Source organism: Podarcis gaigeae (assembly GCF_964106915.1).
Source record: "Podarcis gaigeae genome assembly, chromosome: 1".
Lineage (NCBI taxonomy): Eukaryota > Metazoa > Chordata > Lepidosauria > Squamata > Lacertidae > Podarcis > Podarcis gaigeae.
Window position 1 is genome coordinate 94,878,047 of NC_139678.1, and position 19,201 is coordinate 94,897,247.

At 40.6% G+C, this 19,201-nt stretch overlaps 1 long non-coding RNA gene across 1 annotated transcript in view; it reads left to right on the forward strand.

Annotated features, from left to right (window-relative positions):
• Positions 1-18,517, forward strand: part of LOC310833908 — a 37,157-nt gene extending 18,640 nt beyond the window's left edge. The window contains exons 2-3 of the long non-coding RNA XR_014558997.1: positions 14,635-14,773; positions 18,177-18,517. This is a non-coding gene — a long non-coding RNA (uncharacterized lncRNA). The remainder of the gene's footprint in view (positions 1-14,634; positions 14,774-18,176) is intronic.
• Positions 18,518-19,201: the final 684 nt, after the last annotated feature.

Consider the following 19,201-nt stretch of genomic DNA (forward strand, 5'->3'; position numbering starts at 1 on the left):
AGCTTTGAAAAATGATCCCTCAAGCCACATACATGGGAAGGTCACACGGAGCAATTATTTTGCTTTAGCATAACCTTTCACTGGAATGTGATTACCTGCCAGTATAATATATATTGCTGCAAGCAGGTTGGTGCTTATGAATCCTATGGTGGAACCAATGGCAATATGAAAGCAGAATGTCCCAGATATCAAAAAAGAAAAAGAGGGTGTGAGTGATGTAGGTGACTCAAACAGAGCTTGCTTTCTTGTAGTTGCATCAGTCTCCTCTCAAGAATTTAGCTCTTGCCCATAGAGGTGCTTGTGACTCTAACAGGTATTGCCTTCCTGTATATGCATGAAACCATATGCGGAGTCCTTCTGAATCAGGCCAAAGGACCATTTAGTCCAGTATCATTTTCTCAAAGTGGCCAAACAGATGCCTATGAGATGCCCACATGTAGGGCATGAACACAGTATGTTTTTCCTATCATTTCTCAGCTCTTGTTTTAGGTATGTCCATAGTGTGGTTTATTTAGATTTCCGGGTATAGGGTGGTATATAAATTCAATAATAAATAAATAAATATAAATACCTAGCACCTGTATACAGCCCACAAGGATTTTCAACAAACTTTTGATTAAGATACGCATTTTTGAGAAATCAAGCTTCTCCAAACTAATGCAATTTTTTTGTTTGCTATCTTCAACAAAATATGCAATTTTATTCACACCTTCCCCTAATATAATGCATTTCTGTACACATTGTAGGGTTGGCAAACTCCACTGCAAAATTCACAGAAGTGTAAATTTCAAAGGATAGCTGTTTTTTCAGTTCATGCATTGATTCAAGAAGTATGAATTAGGTAGTTTCTCATTAGAATGCAAACAAAACTGAATTTCTTCCCCATCTGTAGGGCCAGGTAAAGGGGTCCTTACCCTGTAGTGCCCCCTGTTCTGGAAAGGGCATGGCTCATTTAGGCTAGTTCTCTTCACTGTTCATTCCATGTATGAATGTTTGCTTAAATAAAATGTGGCCCAAGCTCAACCCATTTTATGTGCCATTCCTCTTATATTCTTGTTCTGGTCACCAAACTGATTAATAAAATCATGACAGACACACTTTACAAGTGTGATTATCTGAATCTCTCCATAATTTCTTCATCTCCTGGTTAATTTTTCCTATCATTTTGCTTTTTATGCTGAGCACATGCTGAAGCTCTCTTTCTATTTCAGTAATGAAATATAATAAAAGGATTGGGTTCTATGATTCATGCTTCAAACCTAGTTCTTAGTGTGCAACGGAAAACCAAACCAGGGGATTATTTGGCTCTATTTAATGCATCGTTTTGCTCATCTTGACCTATGAACATCCCTTGAGATTGTAGATTTCTTCATATTATGCTACAGCTTTCTGGAAATTTGTTGCATACTATAGGAATGTGTTTCAGGATTTATGCCAGTGGCTTTTGCTCCTTGCAAATTATTTATATTACAAAACAACCCACCTCACCTCTTCGCCAGCCACAACTGCAAGTGAGTATGTAACTTACAACTCAGCATATAATAAATCAAAGAAGTGAGACTCAACAGAAACCTGTATTAACAGAACCTAGCACTGCAGGCAACAGATAAATAATACACATTCTTAGGGAATTGGGACTAAAGACTGGGTCCTTTACATTCAGAAATGTAGGACTTTATTGCCTGAGTAAAGAAATGGTAACATATCCACTGCTTGTACCAACTTATCATCTCTATGGACCAACAACTGGAGGGCAACATCACACACTTGTGCACACCACATCAGAACATTAGAATGAACTGCTCTGAGTTGTATTGATCATGCCTTCTGTGCCTAAACGTTTGCACAGCAGTGAAAAATTCCCAAGTCCTGGCTCTCGCATGTACTAAGCTTGGAACTTAGATCAAAATTGGGTAGCCATGGCGTAGGTCTCAGTGGATTCCTCAGCCCCTGCACATACACACATTTACTTGTTTCAAAGACACGTAGTAAGGAACCTGGAAGAAATATTCTTAGGATAGTGTTGCTCAGTTTGGAACTCTAATCGGCTGCCTATAGAAAAGAGCCTTTCCCTTGCACTAAGTAAATAAGAACACTGGGACAAGTCTTGAGAACTGATGGTCATGCAAAAGCATTCAACCCTGTAAGGCTCACATTCACTGTTTGTAGTAAGGTAAAGGTAAAGGTACCCCTGCCCGTACGGGCCAGTCTTGACAGACTCTGGGGTTGTGCGCCCATCTCACTTAAGAGGCCAGGGGCCAGCGCTGTCCGGAGACTCTTCCGGGTCACGTGGCCAGCGTGACATCGCTGCTCTGGCGAGCCAGAGCCACACACGGAAACGCCGTTTACCTTCCCGCTGGTAAGCGGTCCCTATTTATCTACTTGCACCCGGAGGTGCTTTCGAACTGCTAGGTTGGCAGGCGCTGGGACCGAGCAGCGGGAGCGCACCCCGCTGCAGGGATTCGAACCGCTGACCTTTCGATCGGCAAGTCCTAGGCACTGAGGCTTTAACCCACAGCGCCACCTGCGTCCCTCCACTGTTTGTAGTAGATCAAGCTTTATCATGAGCTAAAGTGGAGTAGCTGTTGGACAAGACATTGAATATCTGCATAGTATGAGTGTGATGCATAGATTTGTATTGTGGATTTAACCATCAGCTATCGTTCATCACTTCATTACATTTCTGGGTATTCTTCTTTGCGATCACTCGTAGCCGAGTAAGATTGTCTTCCATAAACACAGCTTTAACAATGTGTCCATAAGTGACTGAGGAGACCAATTCCAGATCCACATGTCCTTCCACAGTGGGGACATTGGTTTCTGGGCAGGAGTTGATCATGGTGTGGATTTGCCAAGGGTGCATTCATCTTAGCATGTTTCTCCCTTGCGTCCTGAGTCTGAGTGTCTTCAAAGCCCATGACACCTTTGGTAAAGGTTGTTCTCCAATGGAGCACTCGCAGGCCAGTGTTTTCCATTTGTCAGTGTTTATACTAAAAAAATTTAGATTTGCCTTGAGACAGTATTTAAACCTCTTTTGTTGACCACCATCATTATGCTTTCCATTTTTAAGTTTGGAATAGAGTAGTTGCTATGGAAGACGATCAACAGGCATCTGCACAACATGTCCAGTACATCGAAGTTGGTGTTGAAGAATCATCGCTTCAACACTGGTGATCTTCGCTGCTTCCAATACACTGATATTAGTTCGCCTGTCTTCCCAAGTAGTGTGTAAAATTTTTTGGAGACACTGTTGGTGGAATCTTTTGAGGAACTGGAGATGGCGTTTATAAGTGGCCCATGTTTCACAAGCATATAGTAAGGTTAGTGGTACAATAGCTTTATAAACAAGCATTTTGGTTTCCCGGTGAATGTCCCGGTCCTCAAACACTCTGCACTTCAATTGGGAGAAAGCTGCACTCACAGAGCTCAGGTGATGCTGGATTTCGGCATCAGTGTTGGCCCTTGTGGAAAGATAACTGCCTAGGTAGGAAAAGTGATCGACATTTTCCAGCATTACACCATTGAGCTGGATTTGTGGCGCTGCAGAGGGGTTATTTTGTACTTGTTAGTGTAGCACTTTGGTTTTTTGGATGTTGAATGACAGGCCAAGCTTTTTGTAAGCTTCTGCAAAGATATTTAGGATAGTTTGGAAGTCATCCTCTGAGTGTGCGCACACTACGTTGTCATCAGCATACTGAAGCTCTATGACGGAAGTTACGGTAACCTTACTCTTTGCTTTCAGCCTGCTCAGATTGAAGAGCTTTCCATCTGTTCAAAAAATGATTTCTACTCCAGTGGGGAATTTCCCTTCGACAAAGTGTAGGATCATGGCAATGAAAATAATGAATAGAGTTGGGGCAATAACACAAACCTCCTTAACACCTGATCCCACTGTGTATGGTTCTCTTTGAGAGCCATTGTTATCTGTGATTGTTGCTATCATATTATCATTGAGGAACCAAATGATGTTTACAAATTTATCTGGGCAGCCAATTTTCAGAAGAACAGTCCACAGAATCAGAATGAATCTGAATCCATTCTCACAATAAAAAGCAAGTTATAGCCTTGAATAAGATTTATGTATTCACAGTGCTAAAGTTACAAGCCTATATACAAATTATTATGGTGCTTTATGATGATGCATGGTGCTTTATAGTGTACAAGTGAACTAACTGGTCCCTGCCCCCAAGGACTTTACCATTTAAAGTTTGACACAGGAAACCATGGATGAAGGAAAGAGAAGTGGAGGCAATTGCAAGAATGTGTAATTGCTTCAATAACAGATGCTCAGCTTGGTTACAGTCAGTGCTTTTTTTCTGGAGGGACCCAGGAGTACACATACCCCTAAACATTTTGTGAATCTAACAGGAGAAGATACTAAAACTACTTTTCTGAGTACCTTTCAGAAAATAATATTCCATCATCTCTTATGCCTCTTTTAAACACAATCAAGTACATCCCAATTTCAACAAGTGAGTGTGACCATGGCTTCTCTCAGATGAATTTAATACTGACTTCAACAAAAGCTTCATTGCATTTAAACCCTGTAGGCAACTTAATGTTTATGAAATCGGTAGGCCCTCCTTTGTTTAAGCCTTCAGTGTATGTAAATTCATGGTTTTTGAAAGGACGACATCTGGCGACAGACACCAACAGCAAGCAGAGGAATCGGGAAGATGTTAGTGCACAAAACCTCATGCCAATGTGGAAGTTAGTGTGAGCTGTCAGCTGTGTTATATGAGGTAATGCATGTTCTTTGTACTTTTGTCTATTTACTGTATTAATTTCCCCCGATTTGAACTATAAAATGGTGGTTTTCTTGAGTCAAAATGAGAGTACCCCTAAACATATATTTTTTAGAAAAAAAGCACTGATTACAGTCTCAGAAATGGTATGAGTATGTTTATTCGCAATGGGCTGAAGCATTCTGTCCATACCTTTTGGCCATTTCAAAGTGTCTGGAGGCTGGGCACAAGTCTGCCCAGTGATGATAGCGCGCGCGCGTGCACACAAACACACACACACGCCAAAGGCCCTGTTGAATAATACTACTTTCTGACAGGCTTCTCATTGCCACTCTGCTCCTGCTGGTTGTAGCTCTACCAGTGCTTGGAGCAGGAGGGAAAAACTTTTTTGTGTCTAAAAAGAAATAATAGCAATGGAATCCTGTACCACCTTGTATTGTAATGGTGAGCCCCAGATACTGCCCCCAATAAATATGTGAAAGTGGCCAAAAATCCAGTGGGACTGTGGCAGGTAGCCCATTACAGCTATTCATTTAATAACGTTGTGCAAATCTTACATGACTAAATAAATTGGGATTAACACTCAAAGATGCCTGCTTCTTGGGAGAAAAGCAATGACAACCCTAGACAGCATCTTAAAAAGCAGAGACATCACCTTGCCAACAAAGGTCAGTATAGTAAAAGCTATGGTTTTCCCAGTAGTGATGTATGGAAGTGAGAGCTGGACCATAAAGAAGGCTGATAGCCAAAGAATTGATGCTTTTGAATTATGGTGCTGGAGGAGACTCTTGAGAGTCCCATGGACCTCAAGAAGATCAAACCTATCCATTCTTAAGGAAATCAGCCCTGAGTGCTCACTGGAAGGACAGATCCTGAAGCTGAGGCTCCTGAAGCATGAGGCCACCTCATGAGAAGAGAAGACTCACTGGAAAAGACCCTGATGTTGGGAAAGATGGAGGGCACAAGGAGCAGGCGACGACAGCGGACTAGATGGTTGGACAGTGTTCTCAAAGTTACCAACATGAGTTTGACCAAACTGCGGAGGCAGTGGAAGACAGAAGTGCCTGGCGTGCTCTGGTCCATGGGGTCATGAAGAGTCGGACACGACTAAATGACTAAACAACAACAACACTCATCAAATCTCTGTTAGAGGCAGAACATGTTTTCTTATTCTGTCCCACAACTATTGAAAAAGTGGGGCGGGGTGGGAGAGAGAAAGAGAGAAAGAGAGAAAGAGAGAGAGAGAGAGAGAGAGAGCGCACTGGCTGGTTGGGAAGGTCAGTGAATGTCAGAAGAAAATGACACAAAACTTGTGATTTTTTTTTTCAGAAGTAGAAAGAATCTCAGGTGGAGTGCCTACATAAAGAGACATTGATTTCTTCTTCTGCGGATAGTCGCATGTGGGTTTTAACAAAGCAATCTCTGAAAAGCAGAGAATGAACTGATAATATGCAATGCAAACTGGTGATGGAGAAAAAGGAGTAGGAGGGAAATATGCATTGAGTGGGACACACAGAAGCTGACAAATGAAGGTCATGGTGCAGCCTTAACAGGACAAACCCATGAGTGATTAAACAGGCTGCTCAAAAGACATTATGCTTCTATAGGAAACAGGTGGAATAAAGCGGGAAAAGAGATAGAGTGGAATGCCTGAATTTTAGGCTTGCTTTTTTGTTCTTTAGAGGGAGGAGCTTTCATGTTGAATCCTTTTCTTTAAAAAAAAAATTAAATCAACAAAGCAGATGACAATCTTTTATGAGATAAACCACTTCCTTTTATTTTTCTCACCAAACATCTTGTCAGTGTGCAGAGCAGATCTCCACCCTTCAGTGAATCACAGATGTCTAGCACACCAGACACTGGCACTGATTCATTTAGATTAACTTTGCCAAGACATCTGCCAATTTATGCCGCCTATCACAGCAAACCCTATTTGATATATTGTATAACCTCAGTTCCTTATGAAAACCTTGGCTTGATTTATGAGTGATCGGTATCCTGCAGGATAAGGGTTGTGTGACAAGAATTAGAATGACTCGTGACATTTAAAGAAGATTTCTTGATGAGAGGGCAAACCGTCTCAACATTTTTTTCCTTTTGGCCCACTGTGAAGCATCTGCTACAACACCATACTAGGATGTTTCAAACAGAATCGTGCCTCTGGGCCATTTGGAAAACAGCAACATTTCAATGAAAGCCATAGGGGGTGTGGGGGTATTGGATATTATTAAAATGTTCAGATAAAAGGGAAACCATTCATATGGGGCAATATGATTCACAGAACCAATAAAATCAAGATGAACCTGAAGACCATCTTTATTTATTTATTTATTTATGAATAAAAATATTTAAAGATATATCACAGTGGTTTACAACAAAGAAAAAAACATAAAAATGAAAAAAAATCATAGAAAGGGAAAAACAAAAAGAAATTAAAAACAAACATGAATAGAATATTGCATCAACTATTTGCACTGTGGCAAAATTCTCTTATAAGAACTAGGAAGGGGATATTCCCTAAAACCTAAGGCACTTTAGTACTGAACTGATTGTGGGGGGGAACGCCTCTCTAATACATAGTGATGCACACACACACACACAAACACACAAACATCATCATCATCATCCTGGGTGCTTCACTGTTCAGTGGGAGGCCTTTTGTTGTTGTTGTTGCATTTCCACAAAGAGGTCAAGAAAATGTAGCTTAGAGGAACATCGTTAGTAATGAAAGCTTCTGCATATGCTATGGGTTGCTTTGCTTTGCATTAAGTGGGTGGCACTGTGGTCTAAACCACAGAGCTTAGGGCTTGCCAGTCAGAAGGTCGGCAGTTCGAATCCCCGCGAGGGGGGAAGCTCCCATTGCTCAGTCCCTGCTCCTGCCAACCTAGCAGTTCGAAAGCACATCAAAGTGCAAGTAGATAAATAGGTACCACTCTGGCAGGAAGGTAAATGGTATTTCTGTGTGCTGCTCTGGTTCGCCAGAAGCAGCTTAGTCATGCTGGCCACATGACCTGGAAAAACTATCAGCGGACAAACACCAGCTCCCTCGGCCAGTAAAGCGAGATGAATGCCACAACCCCGGAGTCGTCCACAACTGGACTTAACGGTCAGGGGTCCCTTTACGCTTTACCTGCACTCAGGCAAGTTCAGTGTTGCAGAACCTCTTCCTCAATGCATGGGGGACATCACTTGACGTGCCCGTTGATACTTAGAGCTTGAAAAGTCCTCCTTGCTTACTTCTTTTTATGTATAGCCTAACAGACTTCAGTTACAAAGCATTCTCAGAAAACACATAAACTTTGAAAAACATTGTGACAATTATTATTATAGCTTATATCGATAAAATTCTCTAAGTGACTTGTAAAATAAAAAAAAGTTATGCAGTAATCATGTATTAATTAAAATCAGTAAACAAACAAACAAACAAACCCAACAGCATAAAACCTTCCCAAGTGGACACAGAATACATTTTACAGCATTCTGAGCTGCAGAACAATTTTTTGGGGAGAGAAATAATGGACAGTTTGTGTTGCATCTGAGCATTGAGAGCCAATAAACTTGTATTCTGTTCAGGTACGACGACTTTCAGCAACATCACTATTCAGCAGACAGTTCTATAATCTCACTTCAGCTGCAGAGAAGGTCCTATCTCAGGTGGTAACCAACCACGCTTCAAGATAGTGGGAACAAGGAATAGAATTTCTAGATATTTTCTAAATATATGGCTCACATGCTTCATATGGGAGGTTCATGCTCATCAAAAGTCAAATAATTCCACACACACCCCATCTCAGTGCTTGACACAATAATTTTGCCTGTTATGGATAAAGTCAGAATGCATAAATACTACTTTGGGGAGAGAAAAAAATGGTTAGGTGATAATATTTTTTTAAACCATATACCAACTATTTGGGGTTTGACAATGGGTCAGTGTAAATGGACTCCCTCCTTACTTCTGCCAAGAGATTGATGTTGATTCACTGTATATTTCCATGGCCCTCTTTGATAAATGGATAGACGTTATGACAACTCTTAAACATACAAATGGATTGCTTTTAAATGCAGGTTTTGTATGGATAAATATGATATTTTGAATGTATTTATGAAAATTATAATGACTTGTACACTTGTTGGAATAATTGTATTACTTATGTATATCATATTGTATTACAATTTCATGTTTTTCTTTCTTTTTCTTTTTTCATTTTCCTTCACTTCATTTCCTCACTGAAAATTTTTGATAAAATATAAACAGAAAAAAGGGGCACTTTGTCTGAAACTTGTTATTCCAGAGCATCTCAAATAGAATCTGTCATTCTGGAAACTGATTTGGTTGTCTCCCATTCCTTTCTCTTTGGTAGTATGTTAATTTAGAGTATTATAATATTCAAAACTCTATTAAACCTTTCTGAGACTGATGGAGGATTATTTTTTTCTCCAATCTGTTGCTATACAGATCTTGCCAGCAGCAAAAAGATTAACCACCAAATTGACATCTGTAATTGAATTATTTAAGTAACCCAAAAGGAAAACGTCTGATGGTAGCAAATATCTTGTCATTTCCATAACAAGGTTCCATATTGTACGGAATATTGGACATTTCCAAAATATATGTTTAAAATCTGCTACTGTGTTAATGATAAATCTAGCTCAATCTATGTGGTGTTAGATACTATTGGTACTAGATTTTTTTTGGTGGGGAGAACACACCTTTCTTTTACATCTTTTTAATACCAAATTTAGAGGTATTTCCATTTCTCCTATATTGTGCACTCTGCACATCTCTAGCAAAAGACAGTAAAAGACAGGACTAGTCCCTATCTTGCTCATTTGTTATTTGTAATCCCATAGCATCGTTTGTTGATTCTCAATAGGATTATGATGGTGATGGTGATAACATTTGTATACTCACCACCCAGCAAAGTTCTCTGGGTATTGACAATAAAATACAATTCGCAATAAAAGGTAAAACCAAGAAATCACTTATGCAAAAAAAGCCCAGTGCAAACCAGCAAACACTTAAAATCAATACAGAACCCAGCAGCTAAAACAAGGTAAACAATTCCAACCCAGCATGGAAGCAGGGGGACTCGGTGTAAAAAATGGAGCTACCTGCTGTGATTTAAAAAGCCTGGGTGCAGAAGTGGATATGGCTGATGGGCTGGATTTAGACATCCCCCAATCCTCAAGAGCCGCTTTGACAGGTGGGTGGAACTGTTCACCTGTCAACAGTGGCGTAGCGTGGGTTGTCAGCACCCGAGGCAAGGCAAGTAATTTGCACCCCCTAACCCGTGGATTTGCGCCCCCTAACCCTAACCCCCAGATGTTGCTCCCGGTGTGCCGGCCCCCCTGCACCCCCCACGCTACGCCACTGCCTGTCAATCTCTCATGAAGGCAGGTAAAGACTCCCCTCCCCCGCCACATGGTTTGATTTCAAATTGTGCTGGCAAAGGAAGCATCTCCCTTTCTACTTCCTTTGCCCATGCCGTCTGAAATCAAAAGGTGCTGTCCAAGGAAACAGCAATTCTCAACGGGAAATTACAGCAAACTGCACTACAGATTTTCCAGCTGGAAATTAACCTCATTGGGCATGTGGGGTGGAATATCTTCACTGCTGTATTAGAACTGTAAATGAAAGACTTCTAGATAGTTGTACCCCACCAATATATTGGAAACATTTGTAAAATGCTATCATTGTGTACTGGTATAGTGGGTTTTGTGCCTTATCAGAAAAAGCTCCTTTGTAGAGAGAGGTTGACAAAGTTTATTTTATCAAATTTATTAATGAAAAATCGATAGTTCCAATGTTCCCAGCGAGATATGGAACAGACCATAGTTGACCCATGTCCCCAGTACTCCTGGCATTACCAGCCATTCTCAGCTAACTCATGAACAGCAGTAGAATAATTAGAACAAATAGAATGGAGTCCAAATTTGGGGGCATTTTTTTTTTTTTGTTTTGATTTCTTCTTCTTTCTCCCTCTCTTTGTCCTCCTTTGTTTGATTATTCCAGATGCTTTAACGAGATGCAAGCTTTTTTTTTTTTTTGCTTTACAAACTCAATAATGATTTCTTGCACAATTTAGTAAACTCAATGGACTCCCAATTCCTTGAAATTCACTCCTGCAACTTATTTACTCTTCCCCACCCTTCTAGAGAAGGATAGATGAGATAATTTTTCTGAACTCTCAGACTGACTTGGAAAAATGGGCTGCAATATTGCTCCCACCACCACCACCAGAAGAAGAACTTGGTTAATTTCCAAGAGTCTGACGTGCTCCTTGTTACAATTTTAGGCACATGTTTATGCAAAACTTATGTGTACACACAGAGAAAAATGCAATGTGGGAAGAAGCTCTAAGATACCAACAGAACTAATCTGGGTTTAATCCATGTACTTCAGTCTAACCAGGCTGTGGACTGGGCTGAATTATCACTTTGATACCTTTTTTATGGAACTAAATGTAAGATGGATAGAGCTGACTGCACTTTTAACAGCTTGTGCTTGCAAAGGTTACTCTGAGTCAGCTGGCAGGAATGGATACCAATTAGAAAGTCGGCTCCATGATAGACTATTTGTTTTTAACATCAGCTAGCAAATATGACCATCACTCTTGGGGCACCTGTCATGCCTGTCAGAAGGAAAGATTAACATCTGAATGATTTGAAGTGTTGTAAGACTCATGCAGGAATACACCCGCCTATTAAAATATAGAATATACACTAAAACCCAGTTCCAAGAGCAAGTTGATTTGTACATATTGCTAAAACAAAATTTATGTATTTTTAGAAATAGAAATACTGTTGCATGATATTTACTGTTTGGATATTTAATAATCAGACTGGCCAAGTTATTTGAATTCAAAATTAATTATAGAAAATATCAATTATGAAAATGATGAACTCAAAATTGAGGTTTTGTTACATGGAGATGGATGTGACTTGGTACAGTATATTGTTTGAATTTCATCATAGGTTCATAGTTTCCTTTTTTAAAAAAAATGCCTATTGTGAAGTTACTTGTGATCCTTAAAATCTGTGATCAGAATTACATGAGAAAAACCACAGAATTATCCAGTGCTTTTTTCTGGGGGGACGAAGGGGGACGCATACCCCTAAACATTTTGTGAATCTAAGTTTGGCCTCATTGAGGGGCAGTATTTCAATATAAGTAGGAAAATGAGAAAACATTTTTTTAAAGAAAAAAGCACTGAAATTATCTAATCTACTTGCTTTTAATTGGTTCCCAATAATATTAAGTACCTAATAATAATATTCAAGTATTTATTAGCTATTTCCAATGAGCACACGCTCTTCTATCCATATGCTAGACCAAAGTCGCATCCCAAAAGGTCCTGTGTCCCGAATTGGGAGTCCCTTTCTTCCTTGATAAACTACTGTATACACAAGGTCAACTGGGCATCTGATTCTGGTATCTAATTATTATTATTTATTAAATTTGTGTACCGCTCTATATCCGCAGGTGTCTAGTTAGCATTGATAGTATCTACTTGCATGCAATGAGTTGTGATGCCATATGATTGCAGTCGCTCTTTATACTTCTATTCTGCCTTCCCTCCAGACACTGCTCAGGCCGGACCTCCTTGGTCTCAGTAGTAGAACTGATCACATCTCACACCTCTGTTCCTTCTCTTTTTGCTAGGGCAAGAATGGGCACATTCCTTCCTAAACATTTACCTAACGATGCAGCAAGTTCTAAAAAGAAATGGTTAGCCTTCGTTATTTTGGAATGAGATACATAATGGATGATTCGCCCAGCATATGTGCTGTACCTTAATGAGAACAGTATCTTAATTTAATCTTCAGACCACATCATCATTATTTTAGTAGAATCCTTCTCTGTTAACTAATTGCTTGCTTGCTTTTTTGAAATGTTGAACAGAGTATTCTACAAGAAGGGGTCAGCAAGATCCAGATGAAAATGAAAACGAAGCAGCACATGGTATGCTTTGCTCTGAAAGCTGCTCTGAAAGTGCCTCCCTTTGGCACCCCCTCCTTGTGTTTCATTTGGTAGTGTCCAGTTGCTTTCAGAATTCTAATCAGGCTGATTAATGTCCTGGCAGCTTTCACAGTGCGATAGCTATTGGCATGGTAGAGGCTGGCAAGGAGTGGTACACCTTATTGTAATTTAAAAGATAAAGACAAGTTCAGATTATAGCCTGTGCCATCAGTCCCTTTGCCTAAGATTAAAACTGACCAATAATGGAATGCATTTATTTTGTAAACGATCTTCAACCATCCGCAGATCTTGTATTTCACTAAAGGCAAGATACATCTAGAAAATGTAGCCTCTCACGGGAATTGTGCCTTATTTGTTTACAATTAGTTTTAAAAGTAAAAGAAAGTGATCCAGCAAGCGGACAAACAAGCAAACACTGGGTTCCATTTATATGTGTATTTTTATTGCATTCTCTTCCTTTTAATTAGAAGAATAAGAACTACAACCAAGGGGTGCTTTCTGCAATTCAAATGTTAATACCGAGAAAATATGTGTCTATTTGTGATATGGATTATTATTTTTTACCAACAGCAGCCTATTTGGTATTAGGTGACAATAATATACCTAATTCTCTGTTATGAAAAATGATTTTAAAATAAATAAACATTTTAATGATTGTGAGCTGTTGCCCAGAGCAGTCTGAATGAAACTGAGGGACTAACTTTGATGCATTGATTTCAGTGGGTCTACTCTAAGTAGAACTTAGTGGCATCCAGCACTGTAAATTTAAGTGTGAGACTGGATTAACATAAGTGAGTATCAACTATGGTTCCAAAGCCCAGTGGAGTTCAGCTCATTCTGGAACAAGGTGGTGAGGGAGAAGCATCTCTTTCCTCTATTCAGGTGAAATGGGCTGCCTTTCATAAATGAAAGGAGCCCTTCACACAACAGCCAGACTGGATCCAACCCTGTTAACTTTGTCATCATTACTATTAGCATTTTTAATTACTGTAACGTGTTCAATAAATTTGTCAATATACTTTAGAATTATTATTTTTTTAGAAAAACAACAACAACAACCTTGAGATACTAAGCTCTCAGTGGTCAAAATCCACAAACTGAGATTAACAATGGTATTAGAAAAGGAAAGGAGATCATCATTCCAAGGGAGGAAGGTATTCCCCAACACATTATAAAGGGAAAGAGGACACTGAACACAAGCCACATCCCCACTCCTACTCCCTAGGCAAATCATGGACTACCATCTCTTTTTCCTTCTACAAACTGAAACTAAGGGATTCCATTCAAATGACAAGGAGGCTGCCTTTGACACCCACCTATAATCCTTCACTGGGGAAGAGGCAAATTGTTCCTTCTAGGGTCTTTATTAATAAGTGATATTTTATATTAAATTTTTTTAAAAAACAACAACAACACACACCTGGTATAGAAATATCTCATATACACATTTGTAAGATTAGGTAAAGGTAAAGTACCCCTGACAATTAAGTCCAGTCATGAACGTCTCTGGGGTTGCGGCGCTCATCTCGCTTTACTGGCCGAGGGAGCTGACATTTGTCCGCAGACAGTTTTTCCAGGTCATGTGGCCAGTATGACTAAGCCGCTTCTGGTGAAACCAGAGCAGTGCACAGAAACGCCGTTTACCTTCCTGCCAGAGTGGCACCTATTTATCTACTTGTACTTTGATGTGTTTTAAAATGCTAGGTTGGCAGGAGCTGGGACCGAACAACGGGAGCTCACCCCTCCATGAGGATTCGAACCGCCTACCTTCTGATCGGCAAGCCCTAGGCTCAGTGGTTTAGACCACAGTGCCACCTGCATCCCATTTCTAAGATTACCATGTTGCAAATGTTTGCAGCGCACAGTAGCATCATGAATTAATTGGACTCTTGTATATGCCTACATTAGACACAGCGCTCTTCAGTGGCCGGCCTTCGAGGATCAAAGCCTGAATGTGTGTGATCCCTGATGAAGAGGGTAACATGGGAGTAGATCTTGCCTTCACTCATCTTGTCACTCGTGAAGGATGCACACCTGCTCAGGTTTTGTAAGTTAAACAAGCTTCGCTGTTTTGTCACTGTGTGCTTTCAAGAATTACAATAGCACTGCGCATTTAAATGTTAGTACTGTTCAACATGCTGACAGTTCAATTTCTACTTGTCTTCACTCCTCTGTCTCCTTGTCTTTCCTCTGCTCAATATACTGGCTTAACACACTTCCAGGTTGCCGTTTCAGTTATCACATGTAATTATTTTCTTAGTTCTGTTGTATTTAGTTGAAGTCTAAAGTTCATGGAACAGCAGCCAAATATTTAAAGCCTCAGCAGGAGAACCTGAGTTGAAAACAGAACTGGAACTAGCAGTTTCTGTTCCCCTGGGCAGACTACAGTTTTAACATCTCAGAGTGGGCTTTTTTAGGATTAGGAAATTGTCTTGATTGACCAACGGTCTGCCTCTGTATAAAGCACTTTCCTATATTCCTGCATGGGTCTTAAATGTTCTCAGAAGTTCTCCAATTCCTAACAACCAATAAGCACCTTGAATTCTACTCAGAAATAGAGAGGAACGTCCAGTAGAGCTTTTCAGCAAGTTACCATTTGAAAGCCAAACTGGTGCCTTTCATACCATCTGAAGTTTGCAGGAGGTTCTCAAGGACAGTCCATGTAGGACACATTGCGTTAGTCAAGTCTGCTACTTCTGAACAACACCAGCCTGAGCTGGCAAATAGTGCTTTGTGTCCAGAGTAAGGTACTCCAAAACAGCACTCAGAACTGTGAGCCCAATTCTTAAGAAAGTGTGTGATCCCATCCAGAACTTTAAACATCCTACCACCTCAGTCAGATGGACCATTCAGCCAGATACATTTCCAGGCTGTCTGGATTAAGCATCAGTATAGTATCCCTCATTTGGTACGCTGATGATTCTGTTTAGGGGGCATGGGCTAGAGGCTATACGGCAGTAACAGAAGGGGCTGAAGCCAGTTGTGGGTGGGATCAGGGACTAAAATGGGAAGGGCCACTCACCCACTTTCTCTCTCTCTCTCTCTCTCTCTCTCTCTCTCTCTCTCTCTTTTCTTCCTATCTTTCTAAAAATTGGGGGCCTGCTGCTCTTGGGGGGATTACTATATCAAGCTGAAACTACAGTAGTACCTTGATTTTTCAAAGAAACAGCTTTTAATCATAGCTACTTAAAATGATTGAAATTGCACTGAAAATGTGGCAAGAAAAATAAAGAGCATAATTTTGTCAAAAGATGAATCCCACCGAGGCTCTTCATACTCCAAATGGCTTAAGCAGCAAACAGCAGAGCTGTGTTTTCAGTTAATGAAATGGGTAAATCACAGTGGCAAAGGCAAAAAGAAAACCAGGAAGGAATTGTACAATCATTTTCCTCTTAAAAGAAGACCACAATTGTAGAGTCTTAGAACACTGCAATTACTGCAGTGAGATTTGGTCTGTGTGCATTAGCACTTTAAAAAAAATAATTGGCCAATATATAAGTGAAAAATGAGGTAGGAAATTATTTATTTATTTACCTGTTTTCCTGATTTTCACAAAACAAGAATTGGGAAAGATGCAAAACTATATTTGTTTCTGTGTTACCCAATCATGGCCCAATCTTGCGAGGTGGAGCATGTTAATTTCATTCATCATTTGTAAACTATAGCAAGAATCTAAGAACACAGAATCATAGAATCATAGAATCATAGAGTTGGAAGAGACCACAAGGGCCATCGAGTCCAACCCCCTGCCAAGCAGGAAACACCATCAGAGCACTCCTGACATATGGTTGTCAAGCCTCTGCTGAAAGACCTCCAAATTTAGGACAGATGTAGGACAGTGGTAGCCTACATGGTGTCCTTAATGTTGTTCAACTCCGGCTCCCATCTAAGTCACGGTGGTAGTGTCACTTGCAACCATCAGACAGCAATTTGAAAATGGATGCACTAAGAAGGAAGAGGCGCTCCTAAATACTCCTAAATACATTTAGAGTGTCCTCACCAGACTCTGAAAAAGAGACTGTGGAAGCATGACGTGCGGAAAGGAAATGTGCAAAGTGAGAAGAGGAAAAGGAGAGAATAGTGTGTACAATAGAAAAATGAAGGAGTAGATGCTCAGAGGTGACCTTTAACCATAAGGACTAGAAGCTTGAGAGTAATTGAAAAGTGAGAGGGACCTGGTGCAGAGATAGGAGGAAAGGGGAAAATGGCTTAGCCACTCAGGAGCATTGAGATGAGTCAACTTGATGCAGTAACAAAATGAAAGCTAATCAAGTAACATCTGGAATCCACAGGCAGGCATACAAAGTAACGTCTCATGAAAAGCAGAGCGAAAGTCCTCTGATATTCTTGGTATACAATACATGCTGACTTCTGCAAACAGGCTGTCAGAACCAGATGGAGTGGAAGGTCTGTTAATATTATGGAACAGTGATGGATGCCCACAAGGGCCTTTGCTTACAGTATGTTGCATTCAGTACCTGTGGTGCTGATTTTATAATGCATAACAAACTTTCTCAACATATTGCTCATAAGCAGTCCTGTCCGGGTTAAGCTGTAAGCAGCTATCAGGGAAGAGCCAAGCATTGTGTCAGGGGAGTCAGAGCTGGGGAGAGGCTCAAGACCTACAGTAAATGAAATATACTCAGAGTCGAAAGTGGATTTCATACTCTTTATTCAGCTCATAGCGGTGAGGAGGAATGGAAGTTCCCCCAGGATGTCTGCTTTATATACATTATTTACACAATGGGCCCCACGTGATTGGCTAATTCCCAGATTCACCTGTAGGCCAATCAGGTTGTGGAGTGGCTCCTGTGGACCAATCAGACTGCTGCCTTCTGGATCCTATTGTTCGAGGACCAATCAGACTGCTGCATTCTGAATCCTATTGTTCTAGGGCCAATCAGACTGCTGCATTTTGGATCCTATTCAACTCAGTACATAACAGTAAGAGTGTTGTGAAACCCTCATCTTTATATAGCTTTGCCCTGCGTGAAATTCTGCTGACATTTTAAAAGACAAATTCTTTAAATGCCAACGGTCCATAGGCAAGGTCTTTCTGTACCCCTCCTAGGGTACAGAAGCTTCTAAATGGGAACCAAAGTTATTCCAGGAAGAAGAGAGAGTGGAGACTGCAAGGAGAGTAGAATGGAAAAAGCCACTGAGTTTTCATGAAGGAGGCATGGAAGGGCCTAGCTATGTGTGAATGACCTGGCTGTGAAGTTGTATGACTGCAGGCTCTGTATTGGCATATAGACTTGAGGCTATTCATGGGAACTGGCAGGCCACAATGGCTTACACTGGAAAGCTCTCCACACAGATTTCCACAGAAGTGGGAGAACTACCTCATGGACATGGGCCCCAATGGAAGTTTTTACCTTTGCTGCTTGGTTTCCAAGACTACTTTGCATACCGTATGTAGTACCTGTAATTTCATTTCACATTAATGGCAGAGCTGGACCATGCTGCAGTTCAGCAAATGTCTGTGTTTGGGCATCTCCAGAAAATGACAGATATCCTCCCATCGATCTGCGAGTGAACCTTCCGCTGTCACGAGGGCTGCTGTGATGTCATCTCTAAGAATAGATCCTATCCAGGAAAACTAAAGAGCAACTTGGCGATTAATGCTCCTGGCACTGTCAAGATTGATCACACTTCAAGAGACGGGTGTTTCTAAGAAAGAAACAGCGGTGACTTTCATGGACAGTCATTGTGGAGTGACAAATTCCTCCTCAAGTTTCTAGAAGTTTGGCGCTGCTCTTAACACTTGGTTCAGCACTTTGAAGCATGCAAATCACGCCCACACACCTGCTTTGTAATATATTTACCCCAAAGCTCTTGGAATCTTTCTCAATAAAGTTTGCAAAAAAAGAAAAAGAAAAATCCTACCAGGCTATCTTTCCTTGCCAGCTTTTCAACTCAGAAGCGAAGGGAAAATGCGAGAGTGCTAGATGGTGCTAGTTTATGGGCCTGAAGAACACAACTGCCACCTCATTGTATACTCTATTTACTCAGACATACACACAGCACTCAGGTGAACCAACTGCATTTTCCGATTAATATAGCGGTGACAGAGAATGTAATTTCCCCAGCGAAACACTTCTTGGAGTATGCTGGATATGTGAATAGGGGCCACAGCTCATCAGGCACACAGTGCATTATACTTGGACAACGTAATTTAATTCCCAATCTGTTCCTAACAAAGTAAAGAAGCGAGTAGGCAGACATTATAAATTAGAGCTCAAGGCAAACCCAGTGTCATTATTATAGCTATATTACAGAGTCATTTATCAAAATGGATTAAATATTAATGAACTTTTAATTGCTATTGCAGAGTAACACAGGAGCTGTAGCCAACGCAGGCACAAAAACTGCAGGTTGCTTCTCTGCCAAAATTTGACTGGATTGTTTTGGTTACGTGTGGGCGTTTTAAGCTTCTGTGGTGCATTCCAGAATTAAGAAGAATTCCCTTGAATCC